Raw genomic sequence first — 7,803 nt, 5'->3', positions numbered from 1 at the left:
CTCCCCCACCCACTCGTGCTCTGTCTCTCAAAATGAATAAGTGTTTTTTTTTTTTAATTTTTTTTTCAACGTTTATTTATTTTTGGGACAGAGAGAGACAGTGCATGAACGGGGGAGGGGCAGAGAGAGAGGGAGACACAGAATCGGAAACAGGCTCCAGGCTCTGAGCCATCAGCCCAGAGCCCGACGCGGGGCTCGAACTCACGGACCGCGAGATCGTGACCTGGCTGAAGTTGGACGCTTAACCGACTGCGCCACCCAGGCGCCCCAATGTTTTAAAAAAATTTTTAAAAAATAGAGGACCTTAATAGACATTTTTTTCCAAAGAACACAATCAGATGGCCAACAGACACATGAAAGTATGCTCAACATCACTCATCACCAGGAAAATAGAAATTTGTTGTCAGAACAGCTATTATCAAAATGGTGAAAAATAACTAGTTTTGGTGAGGATGTGGAGAAAAGGAACCCTCAGGCACTATTGGTGGGAATGCAAACTGGTGCAGCCACTATGGAAAATGGTATGGAGGTTTCTCAAAAACTTAAAAATAAAACTACCCTATGTCCCAACAATTCCACTTCTAGGAGTTTATTGAAAGAAAACAAAAACACTAATTTAAAAAGGCATATGTACCCCTATGTTCATCACAGCATTATTTACAATAGCCATGATATGGAAGCAACCTAAATGCCTATAGACAGATGAATGAATAAAGAAGATGTGGTGTACACACACACACACACACACACACACACACACAATGGAGTATTACTTAGCCATAAAAAATAATGAAGTCTTGCCATTTGCAACAACCATGGATGAGCCCAGAGGGCATTATGCTAAGTGAAATAAATCAGACAAAGAAGACATAATATATACCAGTGACAAGTTGAAAGTGTTTCCTTAAGATTAGGAATATGTAAGGGTCACTAGCATCACTTACATTGGTATAACCTTCCAGTTGTAAAATACATAAAACACAGGGATGTAATGTACAGCATAGAGAATAGTTGATAATATTCTAACAACTGTGTATGGTGACAGATCATAACTAGACTTGATTGAGGCGACCATCGTGTAATGTATATAAATATCAAATCACTATGGTGTACACATGACCTAATTGTATGTCAACTATGCTTCAATTAAAAAAAGAATCCCAGTTATCTATGTCTTCAATGCATTCAGATCAAAATACCCGAAGTGATGACAATTTGTTTGTTGTGTTGTGTTGTGATTTTGTGACTTGATCTGCTATTTCTGATGTTTAGAAAGAAAAGCAAAGAGTAAGAATAACCAAATATTCATGAAGAAACAAAAGGAAGTGAGAAGATTTATGCTACCAGATACTAAGAATCATTACATATCTCAAGTAATTAGGCAGCCAGGTATTGGCGCAGGAGTGGGGAAAGGAAAAATGGAAATGAACTGAGAGCCAAGAAGCAGCCCCACTCATAAATGAAACCTAATTTGTGACAGAGCTAACACTGCCCTCCACGAGAAAAGCTGTATTGTGAGGAAATAAAGAACACAGAGTTTCCATACATCTTGATCTTTATCCGAACTCCCTGATCTCCAGTGTCTGGTTCTCATGTCTCTGAGCCTGCAGGACAGCCCTGGGCACCTGCTGCCCAGGAGAGGTGCTGTTTGGTGGTGTAGCGAATCTACGAGAATAGTGAGGATGAGTCTGCAGTGGTGGGAAGCTGTACATTGGCCATGGCCGCCACCCAGGAAGGAACTGCCACTGCTCTGTCCCCAAAAGCACTGCTGGGAGATGTTCTCAAGAAAGGGGAGAAGAGGGGCACCTGGGTGGCTCAGTCTCTTGGTTTTGGCTCAGGTCATGATCTGAGTTCGAGCCCCACATCGGGCTCCACACTGACAGAACAGAGCCTGCTTGGGATTCTCTCTCTCTCTCTCTCTCTCTCTCTCTCTCAAAATAAATAAGTAAACTTTAAACAAATTTTAAAAAAAGAAAGAAAAAGGAGCTGTGTCTGCTCAGGGGACTGATGGGAAGCAAGTAGCGAGCCCTTTCTCCCTGCTCCAGCCCCACAGTGACCCTGATTGGCAGATCCAAACAAGCAGAAGCCAGCAAAGCAGAAGCAAGATCTTCAGAGTCCCAACCTCAGCATCACAAAATATATTACTGATGGACCGTTTGGGGCTGAGACACAAGAGCATGGTATTAAACTGACACAGGCCCAAGACTAAAGAGCCCCAGTGACTTGGTGCCTTGAGCTCCTCTCGCTTACTCCCCCTCACTGTCCGGCTCATATTTTAAGGTAAAAGCCAAATTGTCACTCCCTTCCCAGGGGTGGCCTCAGACTGCTTGGAATTCCTTCCCCAGACATCTCTGGTGCTCGGCTCTGGACACTCCACATTTGACAGCTTTTGCCTTCTCAAGGCAGGAAGAGGGCCCTGGGACACCAGCAGGCTGAGGGTACACTACCAGGACTCAGAGGTTTAGGTGAAAGGCTGTAGTCTTGACGTGTGACCAAGAAACATCATCTCTTCCCACTTGATGTTAAGATGGGCCCCAGCCACCCAGGGCTGCATGACAGCATGAGCTCTGCTCTGGCAGTGCAGGCGGACAAGGCTTCTCCCGACACTACTCAATCAAAGCACCCCATCATTGTCCAATATGGTTCCACCAACTTGTACATACCCTGCTGTCCATGTCCCCAAAGTGCCATGGGACCACTGGCACAATGACCAGTACCAACTACTTTTGTTCCAGAGTAGCACTGAGTTAGCAAAAGAGGCAAAATAAGTGGATTACAGTGGTCGTTGATGCCATTTATAGAACCCAAACCCCAGTTCTCTGGCATCATCCCCCAAGACATGAGGCCAGAAGAAAGAAAATATTAACAAAAGCCATAGCAGTAGTAATTATAACAGGAGCAGGGGTGAGCTATTATTTAATGTGCTAAAGGCTATACTGGACACTCCATAAGCATTACCTCATTTAATTCTCCAGAAGAATTAAAAGTGAAGAGGAAGGAGATAAATACAATTACCCTCACTAGAGAAATTAAATCTCTGACCCTCAGAAAGTAAAGAACAAAACAAAACAAAACCCACCTGAGGTGACAGAGCCAGTACGTGGCAAGACCTCACACCAGGAAAGAGTGTTTTCACAGTTAGTTCCTGTCCAAGGACGAAAATGACAGGCCTGCATGTCCTAGGCGAGCCTAGTTTGTCTGGGGTAGTACATTCGTCACCTTGGGCGGGTCCAACAGAAAACCACAGACTGGGTGGCTTAAATAGCCTTTATTCTTCACAGTTCTGGAAACTGGGAAGCCCAAGATCAGGGTTCCTGCAGGGTCAGGTTCTGATAAAGACGGGCTTGCTGGTTTAAAGATGACTGGGTTCAGGGCGCCTGGGTGGCTCAGTCGGTTAAGCAGCCGACTTCGGCTCAGGTCATGATCTCGCGGTCCGTGAATTTGAGCCCCGCGTCGGGCTCTGTGCTGACAGCCCAGAGCCTGGAGCCTGTTTCAATTCTGTGTCTCCCTCTCTCTGACCCTCCCCCATTCATGCTCTGTCTCTCTCTGTCTCAAAAATAAATAAACATTAATTTTTTTTTTTTTTAAATAAAGATGACTGGGTTCTGGCCACGTCCTCACCTGGTGGACACAGGGACAGGGAGAGGGAGAAAGGGAAAGAGAGCAATCTTTGGTCTCTTCTTGTAAGGGCACTAACTCCATCATAAGGGTCCCACCCTCGTGATCTTGAAGGAGTTCAGGACATGCCACTCCAAAAAAGGTTATGTTACTATATACATTATTTTGAGCTGAAGGCACTTGAAAAAGAGTGAATGCAGGGAGAGGCTTTCTGTGAACTCTCTTTATCTATGTAAGCACAGAGCCTTCTCCAAAAGGAACTCAGTTGTCATAAATCTCCTGGGGGAGGGGGTGATATCAACCAGGGAAGCATTGTGACTTCTGTCACAGGAGACTAGAAGTCTACACCTCAGCCAGCGAGGCTTTGACACAGGCTATCACACCTCCCATCTCTTCCTCTAAGGTCCAGTTCATCCTTCCTCAAAATCATTTATTCTCCTATAAGTGGCTTCCAGCCTCCCCCACCGGACCCTATGGCGATGCTACATAAGCTCTCACAGTCTCACCACATTTTTGGGCATTTGCTTTCTCTCCTGTCAATCTCCCATGCACATAGTAATATATTTGTATACCTTTTCCCTTATTAATCTACCTGTTGTAAGTTTACTTTATAGACCCAGCTATTGAACCTAGGAGGACAGAGGGGAAATGCCTTCTTCCCCTGCAAGCTCATCTAACCCTAATAGCCTCCCATCTCCAAATACCACCCCACTGGGACTTACAGCTTCAACGTATGAATCTGGGGAAGACACAAACATCCAGGCCATGACAGGTAGGGTCTCTCTGTCTCTCACTATCAAGAATATCCCAGACCCTGCCTACCTACCACCTCTCCCTTCTTCAAGGACAGACACCTGCCCACCCCGACCCCCCCCCCCCACACACACACACATACACACACACTCTCACACACATGCATACTTTATAGATGAGGACTTTGGCTCTAGTTGAGTGAACTCTAAGCCTTTCTGTAGTATTTTTTTTTTATTTTTTAATGTTTTTATTTACTTTTGAGAGAGAAAGACAGAGCATGAGCAGGGGGGATAGGCAGAGAGAAGGTGAGGAGATACAGAAACCAAAGCAGGCTCCGGGCTCTGAGCTGTCAGCACAGAGCCCAATGCGGGGGCCCCAACTCCTGAACGGGGAGATCATGACCTGAGCCCAAGTCAGACACTTAACTGGCTGAGCCAGTTGGCCCAGGTGCCCCATGAGCCCTTTGTGGGATTTTTAACTGGTCCTAGAGAACATATGCTTCAGTCCTCCTGTGCTGGTGAACAAGGCAAGGTGATGTAGGCAACACGTGCAAAGGCAGGCACGTCCCCCACCTTGGACCAAGTGGAGAAAATCTGTTTTGTAAATGAAACTCTATGGAGGACCAGGGTATTCTGGTCCATGTATGCAGGCATCACACTGTATGCTGTCATGGACAGCAGCTGGAGAAGCTTGGAGAGTGAGTTGGCAAGGCCTCTGCTTTGACCCTTCAAAAAAAGTGTACATTTCACTGCGGAACTCACAGTGCAGCCCTGCATAGCGCTTTTTAAAAACACTGAGTTACTTGCCCACTTTCAGAAATCGGGAGACATCCCATAAATATCTAGGCGTCTGGGTTCTCTTGAAAAATCAGGGCAGCCAGAAACATTGGGCTTTTGTCCCTCCTGACTTTCTGGAAGCAAATGATGGCTGTTCCCTGCAGGTGGTACATTCTCCTGTCTGACCCCAGCCTTCCTTCTTCCCATCACTTCTCTACCCAATGCCCTGTGTCAACGGCCATTTATCGTGGCTTCCTCACTGCTTCTTTATGGAATCTAAAGAGCTACACCAGCAAGCCCATGCATTTCAAGAAGTTTGGGAGAGAGCACGTTACTCCGTGGAAGAAAAGTGTGCTTTTACTTGATAATCGGGCAAACAAAATTGGTGCCCAAAGAATACAGCTGAAGATGCTGTCATGAAGTAAACGGTTGTGAGTTCCCACACTCTGCCCAGTGCACTCTATGGACCATTCTGGTATTTGGTCTTGCAAGAACTGCTCTAAAATGTAAATCATTCTGGGCACCAGTAATTCAAATGTAAGGTCAGCAGTTAGTACCCAAAGGGCAGGATTCTGTGTTTCTTGCAGGGAAACTCTGGGATCTGTATGCTACCTAGGAGGAATTAAAAAAAAAACAACAACAACACTCTGAGAGGCAGAAATATAAATTTTCAAGAAATAGTTAGTGAATATCCAAGAGGCGGTGTGTTTTCATCAGTAGGATCTGGGAGGGCCTGAGTACAAACTTATATATCCTGTTTATCTAGCAGGGTTGGCCTCGCCACCTCAACCTGACTCCTCCTCACTGCGTCTCATAAAAGTTGGAATTCACTAATCTGGTTTTCACCTGCCATCCTGTGCTTTTCCAGTCCCTCTCAGCTACTTCAGAAAACCACTACATCCCACCTCCCCACCACAAACTGCCAGAGGAGGTGGAGGAGGCAGAGAGGTAAAGATTTCTAAAAAGCAAAGTGTCAGAGCAGCTCTGTATTCAATGCTTACTATGTGCAAAGTATGTGTTCAAAATGATGGAATGTTGCTAAGGACACATTATCAAATCTAACCCTAAAAATAACTACGTGTGGGATGTATTGTTTTACTCTTTAGGAAACAAGGAAGCAGTGACCCACAGAGGCACATTGCTTCCTCTCCATTCCTCAAGTAAGACAAACTTTCCTACTAGAGGGCCTTTGAATCTGCTAAGTCCTCTCCCGGGAGCATTCCTCTCCCTGATCTTCAAATGACTGGCTCCTTCTCACCCAAACATCACCTCCTCACCAGTCCATTCTTCCATAGTGTCTGCCTTTCCCTGCCCAGACCTCCATCAGATCACATGTTATTCCTTCCTAAGCATCTAATGCTCATGGGCTGAATGGCCATTGACTCTCAATCTCCTGTGGTTCTTGGGGTTTTCCTGTAACTTTCTGCTCAGAAAATTTCTGCTTTGGACTCAAAACCATCAACTGGACATCAAGTTCACACTGACAAGTACAAAATTCAAGGTACCCATTGTCTGGGACCAATAATACCCTCTCAGTGTCATCACCCCCACCAGCAACCTTCACCCCACCCCCCACTGCACAAATAAGATGGGCTTTAAATACACCTCAGGGGCAGTTTAGAAAGGAGAATGGATCCTAAGCAGGTAGGTGGTGTAGGAAAAGGGTCTTTAGCCAAGTGCTCGTCATGGGGACGTGGTAAGGACAGCTGATGGTGTAGGGACATGGGGTGGGGTGGCAGTCATGCTGGTACTGAGGCAGTGACTTGCCAGACTTGAAGCTGGGATGGGCTATGGATGATAGTGGTAGCAGCGTTGGTGGTGGGAATGGGATGGGTACCGATGGGGTGACGGTGATGGCAGTGTTCGGTGGCAGCAGAGCGGCAGAGGGGACAGGGATGAGAGGGACAAAGATGGTGGGCATCACATTTGAACTGTTAGCATCTAACCTCAGGTCACTGAGCTGACAGAGCCACCTGGTTCTCCCCAGTGCCAGGTTTTCACCTAGCTCACTACCCATTCAGGAAAACCCAGGGGTACCCCAATTCCAAGGTCTCTGTAATCACCCCCAGTGAAATGACTCAGGATGCATCTGTCAAGGAACGCACAGAATTCAGGTGGAAAACCTAACTTCCTGGACAGTGAGGGGCTGACACGGCCACAGCATCACAGATCTAGGAGCTAGCCCCTGTCAACCCCTCCTCCTCTCAGGCTCCCTTCCAGCACCCAGCGCGTGGAGAAGTCAGCCAGGAGATGAAACTGCTTACTGAGTATGGCTCCAAGCAGCTGACCGACAGAGTATAAATAGCCAGCGAGGGCTGGCAACAGCCGGCCGGAAAAAGCAGGCAGGGACTGATGATCCGGCTATGGAGACTCAGGCCTGAGAATGTCACCCCAACTGCCCCGGGAGCAGGAAGTGCCCGGGTATGGAAGAGGGACACCTGCTGAGGAACAGAGGGGGGCAAAGATGGCAAAATGGGCAGCTTCAAGAGGCCTCTGTGAGCTGGCGACAATCAGGAAGCACCGAGCAGATCAAATAAATCAAAGCCAGCGACCCCACTTGCACATGAAGTCTCAGCCACTTTACAAAGAGGGAAGGGCCTCCAGAAGACAGATGCGAGAGTAGCTCTTTCCAGAGGGGCTTGCAGTCATTTATTCC

The sequence above is a fragment of the Lynx canadensis genome, chromosome C1 (genome assembly GCF_007474595.2).
Source record: "Lynx canadensis isolate LIC74 chromosome C1, mLynCan4.pri.v2, whole genome shotgun sequence".
NCBI lineage: Eukaryota > Metazoa > Chordata > Mammalia > Carnivora > Felidae > Lynx > Lynx canadensis.
The sequence above is the reverse complement of the archived record's forward strand: the minus strand, read 5'-3'. Positions refer to the sequence as shown.